This window comes from Pan troglodytes, chromosome 2 (genome assembly GCF_028858775.2).
Source record: "Pan troglodytes isolate AG18354 chromosome 2, NHGRI_mPanTro3-v2.0_pri, whole genome shotgun sequence".
Taxonomy (NCBI): domain Eukaryota; kingdom Metazoa; phylum Chordata; class Mammalia; order Primates; family Hominidae; genus Pan; species Pan troglodytes.
In genome coordinates this window covers 158,611,711-158,622,455 of record NC_086015.1, presented here as the reverse complement: position 1 = coordinate 158,622,455, position 10,745 = coordinate 158,611,711, and positions in this window count along the sequence as shown.

The following is a 10,745-nucleotide window of genomic DNA, read 5'->3' as shown; positions in this document are numbered from 1 at the left end:
AAAGGTATACAAATTTATTTAACGTGTATACATAGGATCCTTCAGAAAGAATACAACCTCCCAGTGAGGGACGGAAGTTTATACACCATCCTGGCAAAATAGGTTATAGAAGGGGAGAAAGAGGAATTCTTCTGAGGGGATTATTAGCGAGAATGAGTAGATCTAGGAATGGAGATTAACTTGTAATAGTTGTCTTTGACAGTGAAAGGATCTATTCAGGTGTGGTTACATTCTTGGTCTTATAGGGATGGGAAGAAAAAACAATTGTTCTCGTTGGTGGGTCTGGACATTAGGCCTATAAAAGAACTTCAACTTCTTAGGAAGAGTGTATAGATAGCAGTGGTTGTGGGGAATTCAGAGAGACCTTGAGGCTTCTTGTTCAGTGTGGCATGTTGCTGTGCCATATGTTATGGAGTATCGGTTTCTGAGCCCCAACATGACCATAGAAAATAAAAACCACGTAATGGTAAATCTAGGCCAATAGGACTATTGCAGCCTCACAGAGATTCCCAAACTTAAGGACCCATCTGAAGGACAAACGTTGCTCCATAATGCCCAAGAGGCAGTTAGGGAGCTCTCCCTTCCCCATGCCTAGGCACTGAGGGAATCCAGGGTAGACTGACATTAAATTGTACACTGCCTGTGGTAGGGAAGGTAGCGGTTTGAGGTTCTGAAATTACTTGTAATAGAGCTGTAGAAAAATAAAATATTAACTATTTCTTGTATGCGTGATCTTTTTGATTTGGGATTAGTTCCCACTGCATATATACATTAGTCTGTTAGGGCTGCCATAGCAAAATCCCACCGACTGGGTGGCTCAAACAACAGAAATTTATTTTTCACAGTTCTGGAGACTAGAAGTCCAAGATCAGGGTGTCAGCAGGTCTGGATTCTCCTGAGGCCTCTCCCTGGTTTGCAGATGGCTGCCTTCTCACTATGTTCTCACATGGTCTTTTTCCTGCCTGTGCAGATCTCTGGTGTCTTTTCCTCGGCTTCTAAAAAACACCAGTCATATTGGATTAGGTTCCCACACTTATGACCTCACTTCACCTTAATTACCTCTTTAAAGGCGCTATCTCCAAAAATAATCACATCCTAAGGTACTAGGGGTTAAAACTTCAGCATAGGAATTTGGGAGAGACACAATTCAATCCATGACAATACACCATTTTCTGTGTAGAAGGCCACTGAGCAGGGCTGGAGGCTGACTCTGCAGTCCTGGAATAATCTTAGCTGTTTAGTGGAATCTCTTTCTGGAGCTCTAACTGCTTGATCACTTTCTCAGACCATTCTTAATATTTGTTTGTATATTTTGTTTCTGAACCAGATGCTCCGCTTATCCATAGTGAGAGTTTGCCTTCCCTTTCCATTTCCACATCCTGAGATGTCATGTCTCCCTGCCCCCCAGCAGTGCCTCTCCACTTCCTACAGGCCTTTCCTCTAGGCCTGCCCTATAGGTAGTGCAGTGTCTCCTGAGCACAGGCAAGTTGTCTGCAGATTTGGCCAACATCATAGGTTTCATTTCAATCATTTTCTATCCTGCATATTCATAGAGTTTACCTCTCACTTCAGCTAATTTCTCTAAACTGGTAGTAGCTGGCTTTCTGTTAGAAACAAATTTTCTAGGATAGGTTATTCCATTTTTTGTGGACTGATTGCTCAAGTGACCCTGATTAAGACACAAGGCAGCTAGAGTCAGAAGGGAAGGGTTCTCTTTAAATTAATCTTTCCCTCTCTTTACATCTGACCAGATACCCTCACCGTTTAGAAGAGGCTGAAGAGTGGTTTGTTTTGCTACCATTAAAGAGTAAACCCTTTAAGAACATTTTGCTTTGAAGATAAAAAGACTAAACAAAGTCCCCTGATAACACAGTCTGCAAAGTGACATGTCAGACATGACTGAGTTTAGAGAAGTGCTCTGTTATAGGGACATTCTTATCTTAGGTCATCATATTTAGGATCTTAAGGGAGCCTAGGGCCACAGGCACAAAGCAAGGGGAAAATATTGATGCTCCTACTAAACAGCTCTGGAATGCCAATTTTAGGGTACCTGGGAAACCAAGGCCTTAAACTATTTCCAGATAGTGAGTTTCAGGTGTGATCATTGTAGTAACAGCATCTTAAAATGATTAGGTGTTATCTGTTCCAAACCTGCAGTATTTGTATTTGTCTCTTTTATCATCATTGCTATTTGCAAAGGAAACAGACTCAGGAGAGTGAAGTGACTTGCCTGAGGTCACACAGTTAATATGTTGCAGAAGTGCAGCTAGAACCTAGGTGCTGTCCACTGCACCGCATTGTACAGCAGCAACAGCTCCTGAGCTGCTCCACCACACTCATCATCAGCTCCAGCAATGAGATATAAAAGTTCAGTTCTCACATCCACTTCATTATTTAAAAGCAAGGTTTCTCATAAACCTGAATTTCTCACAGGGATTGCACACACCCCTTGACAGACAGTCAACTTAAATCTCAACTATATAGAATATGATAAATTACCTGCTCTGGGCCACTGGTATTTTCCCTGATCTCTGAATTGATTGAGGTACATGATTTGAGAAGTTATGAGATCCTGCCTCTTACTGAAGCCTAATTAAAAGCAGTACCTCACTTACATTGAAAGAAAAGGTGAAAATAAGCAAGAATCATGAGATAGGATAATTTGAGAAAGGAAAAATTTGTAAGTCCCCCAAGATTTTAGCATCACCTGGTATTATGGACTAAATTGTGTCCTCTCCCAAATTCATATCTTGAAGCCCTCAACCCCAATGTGTTGGTATTTAGAAACGGGGCCTTTGGGAGGTAATGAGGGTTAGATTACCTCCCAAAGTCATGAGAGTGGGGCCGTCATGATGAGATTAGTCACTTTATAGGAAGAGAAATAGAGAGATATCGCTCTCTGTGTGCCCTGTGTGGACACAGTGAGAAGGTGGCCATCTGCAAGTGAGGAAGGGAGCTCTCACCAGGAACTGAATTGACAATCACCTTCATCTTGGGCTTCCCAGCCTCTAAACTATGAGAAATAAATGTCTGTGGTTTAAGTCACCCCAGTCTAAGGCACTGTGTTATAGCAGCTCAAGCAGATGAATACACCTGGTCTTCAACCCAAGGAATCCTCTGGGAAGGAGATACTCTAGGACCAGTATTTCTGACTTACTTAGAAGCACGATGAAAGAGGAGTAGGCCTTGAACAGCCCAAATGTTTAGTATATTTCTCAAAATCATAAAGTACGCCTGTTATAGTGATGACTTGGCTGTGTGCTGTTGTAATCTATTGGCCTCAATCCTCATTATTCAATCCAGACAGGATTGAGTAACCTCTGTGAATAGACTACCAGGTCTGCACTCATTGCTTGACTAAGGGAGGAGGTTTCAGCTGGGCCTGGAGGAAATATGGGTACATTCTTCTAATTTAAACCAAAACCCAAAGTTCTGTTTATTGTCTCCATTTAAATATTTATTGCACAGATATGTCAGAATAATATAAAATATATTGTAATCAATTGTGTGGTTTTGACCTTATTGAAATTCTTTAAATGCCTGTGCCTTCAAAATAATTTTCCAATTTGTCTATTCAGTTACTTATTGTTTACAGTTTGGCCTCTGGAGTTAATGGGGCTTGGGTTGAGATTCTGATTCTGTTACTTATAAAATGTGCAACTTTAGGCAAGTGATTTGGCCTTTCTGAGTGTGCATTTCTTCATCTCTAAAAGCTTTACAATAGCATGCCTACCTCACAGGGCTGTTGTAAGTCTAAATGAAGTCATTACAGATGAAAAGGCCTAGTACAACACCAGTCACAAAGCCTAAATCAATATTGATTTCCTTCTTTATTTCTTATTTTTTCACTTTTAGTATTTTTTTCATTATTTATATATTACTGGCATGACTGTAAAAATTCCTCTATAACTGTCAAAAGCTGATTCACTCTTACTTAACCACGTATTGTGTGCTAACTATAGTGCACCTAGCACTGCATGCCATTATTCCAGTGTATTTAAAATAGCACATGAACTGGTGCTGATTCATATATATTGGAAAAGTCTCAATTAAACCGAACATTCAATAACCAGAGAGAAGACAAAGAAAAAAGGGAAAAGCAATGCTACTAACGGGATGGCTGGATCATACAGTACTTCTATTATTAATTTTTGAGAAACCTTCATATTATTTTCCAAAATGGCTGTACTAATGAACAATATGAACTGTGTATAAGGTTTATCTTTTCTCCACATACTCACCAACATGTGTTATCTTTCATCTTTTTTATAATAGCCTATCTAACACATGTGAGGTGACATCTCATTGTAATTTTAATATACATTTTTCTGATGATTGGAGGTGTTGATCATTTCCTCATTGTGTGTTCTTGGCACCTTTGTTGAATACTAACTGAATATAGGTTTGTGGGTTTATTTTGGAATCTCTATCCTATTCCATTGGTTAATGTGTCTGTTTTTATGTCAGTACCACTATGTTTTGATTACTATAATTTTGTAATGTATTTTGAAATCCAGTACTGTAAAGCCTCTAGTTTTGTTCTTTTTGGTCAAGATTGTTTTGGCTAAGTTTTTTTGTGTGATTTCATACAAGTTTTAGAATTACGTTTTCGATTTCTGTGAAGAATGACATTGGAGTTTTGATAGGGATTGCATTGGATTTGTAGATCACTTGAGGCAATATGGACATTTTAAAAATATTAATTCTTCCAATTTATGAACATGGGATATCTTTCTATGTATTTATTCCATCTTTACTTTCTTTCAACAATGTTTTATAGTTTTCATTATACAGGTCTTTCACTCCCTTGGTTAAATTTACTTCTAAGTATTTTATTTTTTGTTGCTGTTGTAAATGGGATTGTTTTCTCAATTTCTTTTTCAGATAGTATATAGAAATGGTACTGATTTTTCTAAGTTGATTTTGTATCCTGCAACTTCACTGAATTCATGATCAGTTCTAATGGGTTTTTTTTAAAGAGTCTTTAGGATTTTCTATATATAAGATCATGTCATCAGCAAACAGAGGCAATTTCACTTCATAGGATGTTCTTCTTTTATTTTGATTTTGTTCAGTGCTTTTTGTAGTAAAATAAATTAACAAAACAAATGCTTTTACTTTTAATGTCACTTCAAGCTACTGACTTATTAATATAGAATAGAAATCACACTGTTTCCACAGCATTAGCCATTTAGGTCAATAGAAAATGAAAGGAGCTGTTATTGTAATCCAATTCAATATTTTATTTTTTTCTGTCTACCTGAAATAACTGAAAGGATCAGAATCTAGTTTAAAGAGTTTATTCAAGTGAAAAGCTGGGAATGGTCATCTGGGAGGCAAAGACTCCAGAAAAATGGGGTCAGGGCTCCAAAGTTAACTTCTTACTTATACAAGCAGAAAACAAAGAAGTTTAGTGAGATTATAACATTTTCTATGTGAGGCTGGTTTTACAAGTTACAACAATTTAATTAGTTACATTTTGCTCTCTTTTCCATATGGTCTTTCTTTTCTGTATAGCTTGTTTTCATTTCCTTTTTAATTAGAAAAAGTGTATTTAACATTTCATCTTAAGACAATATGGTAGCCATGAAGCCTTCGTGTAAGAAAGGAAAGAGGGAAGTTAATCTATGATGAAGATTAACGGTGAAGAGGGTAGGGGTTTTTCCTGGTACCCTTTAGTCATATGCAACATTTTACAAAATAATGTAGGTAAGGAGGAAAGCTAATATGTAATCAGAGAAACAAAAGTTATAGCACCTTGATTATAGCTGCCTAGGTTACAGCTGCTTGTCACATGACCTAGGTCCCATAATCACACTCTTTAAGGCTCAAAATAATTTAGGATTCCAACAGCTTAGATTTTCAATTACTTATTTTCACATTTGTGATGTGTATTCAGTTTCGGAGCCCATAACTTGGGTCAAAGTAATATTCTTTGCCTTATAAATTAATAGCAGTTTTCTTTTTCGGTGAGTGAATCCTCAGTGAATAACTTATTAAGAAGAGACATGAATTTATGATACTTAATACCTTTTTATTTGAGAGAAAATAATTTTTTTGTGTGTAAACGTTCACACTAATGAAAGTACTGCAGGAATTGTTGAGAGAAAACTTTTGACCTTTTCATCTGAAGTGAGGATTGAGGTGCTTATCACCATTCAGTTTTAAGATATGACTCTTCTTTGCCCCTTGGCCACCATCTGAATTCATTACCAAAATTTATAAGAAATACTTTTGAGGACAAAGGACTTCATTTGAGCTTACAAATACACCAAATGAAACAAAAAACTTTCTGGACGTAGCACAAAATATGTTGACTCCTCAGTAAGAATATTATCCGGCAAGGGTGACAAGGAATTTTAACACTTGTGTAGCTGTTGTTCTCTGTAAGTCAGCAAAGGATGCTAACACACTGATAGCTAAGGGCAAGGCTGGGTAGACCAAAGGACGGTTTTGAAGGGCGTTGTAGGCATCAGAAATAGCCACAGCCCACTGTCTGCTTAATTAGATTGCCCTTGGACATTCAGTTTAGCATATTGAATCCCTATTATGAGCAAAGGCTGTACTTAATGTGTGTCCACATTAGCTGGACAGGTCGACTGGGGTCAAGAAAAATCTTTTGGGTTTGTAACTACCTTGATAGTCATCCAGTTCCATGCTCTTGATGTGCTGCTGAGGAAACTAAGGTCCTGTGAGGTTTAGTGACCTTCCCCAAAGTCACACAGATACTATGGTCAGCAAAGCTAAGGCTACACATAAGCCTCCTGCATTTCAGTTCAACTTCATTTCCACCCCATCACCTGTCTCTCCAGATGTCTGCTTTTTATTTACTTTGCACAGCTAACAGATGGTTACTCCCCACCTCTCATTTAACTTAATGGCCATAGCATCTTGGACCTTAGCCAGGTCATATTCTTTGTAGGAATGAATTTGCCTCTCTTCAGTCTTCCCACCAAATGGTGAGGCATTTTGATGCTCAGCTACCAAAAAAAGGTTCATGAGAGCATGATGGCTATACTTCACAGTTCGTTAAGTGTCTCCTTCCCTCTAGGGCAGGGCACAGGCCTGGGGTATTGAACATGGCTGATTTTTCCAGGTACTAAGATGGAGTATGAAAATGGAGTGGGCATAGCTGAAGCCAGGAAGATAGCAAGCAGGAAGCTAAGAGTACAAGTGGGCTCTGGAACCAAAAACCATTCAAATAAAGCAACATCTACCACAAGGGCTGGGCAGGCTCAGAGTGCAGGGGCTGGGCCCACTTTCTTCCTTCTTGCTCTCTGCCTCCTGCCTTTCTTAGCACCAGAGGGCCTGGCTGTTGCTCTGGTGAGGAGTGGACTCCCCTCATTTGCCCAAGTGAGAAGTGGACTCCCCTTATTTCAGGTCTGTATGACGAATGGGCAGAGGGCTGTTATCATTCAGCAGAGTCGGGCCTCCGCTAGAGGAATTGTGTTTTTAGGAGGCATTTGGGGCCCTTTGAGAAAAATGACTTTCAGATTTTTTCTTAAAAACAAAATAAGACAAACAAACAAAATTTCAAAAACAACTTCTACAACTGTTTTTAGCATTTTCAGTGCCAAGGCAGACCTACCCCAGAAAAAGTATCAATTCTGCAGAATTTGATAATGAAATTGCTATATGACTTACAGTAACTGCATCTAAGGATCAGCCTCTGAACCTCAATGTGCCAATGCTGCTGTGTTTTAGAAATAAGTGTTGTATTGGCCGGGCGCGGTGGCTCACGCCTGTAATCCCAGCACTTTGGGAGGCCGAGGCGGGCGGATCACGAGGTCAGGAGATCGAGACCATCCTGGCTAACACGGTGAAACCCCGTCTCTACTAAAAATACAAAAAATTAGCCGGGCGTGGTAGCGGGCGCCTGTAGTCCCAGCTACTCGGGAGGCTGAGGCAGGAGAATGGCGTGAACCCGGGAGGCGGAGCTTGCAGTGAGCCGAGATCGCGCCACTGCACTCCAGACTGGGCGACAGAGCGAGACTCCGTCTCAAAAAAAAAAAAAAAAAAAAAAAAAAAAAAAAAAAAAAAGAAATAAGTGTTGTATTTTGGTTTGAACAAAAAAAGAATCTCTCAATCCACCCAAAGTTTTCAAATCAAGCAAGAAAATAATTCAAAAATCGAAGGAATACAGGCCAGGCATGGTGGCTTACGCCTGTAACCCTAGCACTTTAGGAGGCTGAGGTGGGTGGATCACTTGATGCTGGGAGTTCAAGACCAGCCTGGCCAACATGACAAAATGCCATCTCTGCTGAAAACACAAAAAATTAGCTGGGTGTGGTGGGGCGCCTGTAGTCCCAGCTAGTCAGGAGACTGAGGTAGGAGAATTGCTTGAGCCCAGGAGGCAGAGGTTGCAGTGAACCAAGATCGCACCACTGCACTCCAGCCTGGGCAACAGAGAGAGACCCTGTCTCAAAAAAAAAAAAAAAAAAAAAAAATTTGAAGGAATGCAATAGTCATGAACTACGCTATTGCTTTTGAAGGTCTCCTTCAAAACCCATGCTTAAGAAATTATTAGGCTGGGCACAGTGGCTCACACCTGTAATCTTGGGAGGCTGAGGTGGGTGGATTACCTAAGGTCAGGAGTTCAAGGCCAGCCTGGCCCACATGGTGAAACCCCGTCTCTACTAAAAATACAAAAAAATTAGCCGGGCTTGGTAGCGGGCGCCTGTAATCCCAACTACTCGGGAGGCTGAGGCAGAGGTTGCAGTGAGCTGAGATCACGCCACTGCACTCCAGCCTGGGCGACAGAATCAGACTCTGTCTCAAAAAAAAAAAAAGAAAAAGAAAAAAAGAAAGAGAAATTTTTCTAAAAGTTCAGGTAAGGTGGAAAGAAAGTATTTCAAATGTAGCAGTTCAAGAATGTTCTTCAAGTATATGTATGGTATTTCAGTTGAAAAATGTACTAATAGAAGAGATTCCATTGGTGAATTTTTTACTGTAGATTCATGTCAATAACACCCAAAATAAACAGATGGCAAAAGTACTGCTATACATGCCAAACTCTTAGAATATAAAGATATAAATATTTATATATATTCTTATATTTAAGAATATGGAGAGAAAGACCATAATATTGTGCTTGGTTTGTGTGCTCCCAATTCAATATCAGCCAAAAATACGTACTTTCAACTGCAAAAAAGGTTTCAAAATAAAGTCACAAGCAAAAATGATGACCTTAACAAATCATTTATTACATGAAAATAGAGAACAATAACAAAACAAAAAAACCCTGAACAGCAAGAGGGCTGTGATTTGAGTGAATTTAACAAATAGAAATATTCAATATTGAAAAAAATAAAATTTATAGATAGCACTTGAAACAAGAAAATTAAAATGTTCAACTGTGAGTGACTTCAAAGATTGACATAGATTGAACAAAACAAGAAAACTTTGCTTTTAGCCTGTGATTTTTTAATGTAATAAGACATATGTGTATATTGGTCTTGTTCTCCGCTCCTGGCCAGAGCTCCTAAACATTGGTTATTTCCTGAGTGATAGGGATGCTAGGTGCATCTTTTGTTCTCATTTTTTTGCCTTTTACCCAATTCGTGATACGGAGCTCCTAAATACCTTGGAATTTTCAGGGTGATGAGAGCCACTTTTGGTGGGCTCCTGCATGGGGAGCTAGTCACCAGAAAGACCAAGCCATAATTAGAAGCCTGGAACTTTCAACCCCATCCCCCTACTCTGAAGAGGGAAGAGGAGTTGAAGATTTAGTTAATAATTGATCATGTCTACATGATGAAGCCTTCTTCAAAATCCCCAAATGACAGGGTTTGAGGAATTCTTAGGGTGGTGAACACATCCATATGCCAGAAGGTGGCATACCCCTACTCCATGGCAATAGAAGCTGCTGTGCTTGGGACCCTTCAGACCTTGCCCCATGAACCTTCATCTGGCTGTTTATCTGTATTATTTAGCATATCCATTATTATATAATAAGCCAGGAAACACAAGTGTTTCCCTGTGTTCTGTGAGTTGCTCTAGCAAACTATCGAGCCCAAGGAGGTCTCAGAACTTCCAGTTTGTAGCCAAGTTGTACAGGAGTTGTGGGTAATCGGGAAACCTATTACTTATCATTGGCATCTGCAGTGGGGGTAGAGTCTTGTGGGAGGCCCTTAACCTGTGGGTTCTGCACTAACTTGAGATAGTGTCAGAATGGGAATTGAATTGTTGAACACTCAGCTGGTGTTGGATAATAGATCAAGTGGGAAAAACACCATAGATCTGGTGTCAGAAGTGAGATATTGAGAATGGTGTGAATATAAAAGGAAAAACTGTTTTCTAATGCATGGCCAGATCCATTACTTATATATGGCTTATAATTGAAGCCATTTATTCTTTCTAGTGGACTTTCTTTCTGATTTATTAATATAGTAGTATAAAGGAAATATGAGAGACATTTGCTTTTCTATTCTTTTATATACTAGTTGACAAAGAATGCCAAATGTTCTGGAACAAGGGAAACAAGGGAATGCATCCAACAGTTTATAACAAGACATTTGTGTCCTTCTGTTTTACCAAGATCAATACATTTGTAATGGTACTTTTTTATTCTTTATTGATTAAACAATCTTAGAAAATTATCATGTATAACAAATACTGCTTTATTCATTTTACTTCAGTTTTTAAAACTAGGTAATTATATAAAGTAAAACATCTAATGAAAATTTTTAAACTAGAGTTTACTGAAAACAAAACTCATTTCAAGTATGTTCTTAAGTTTGGCATGT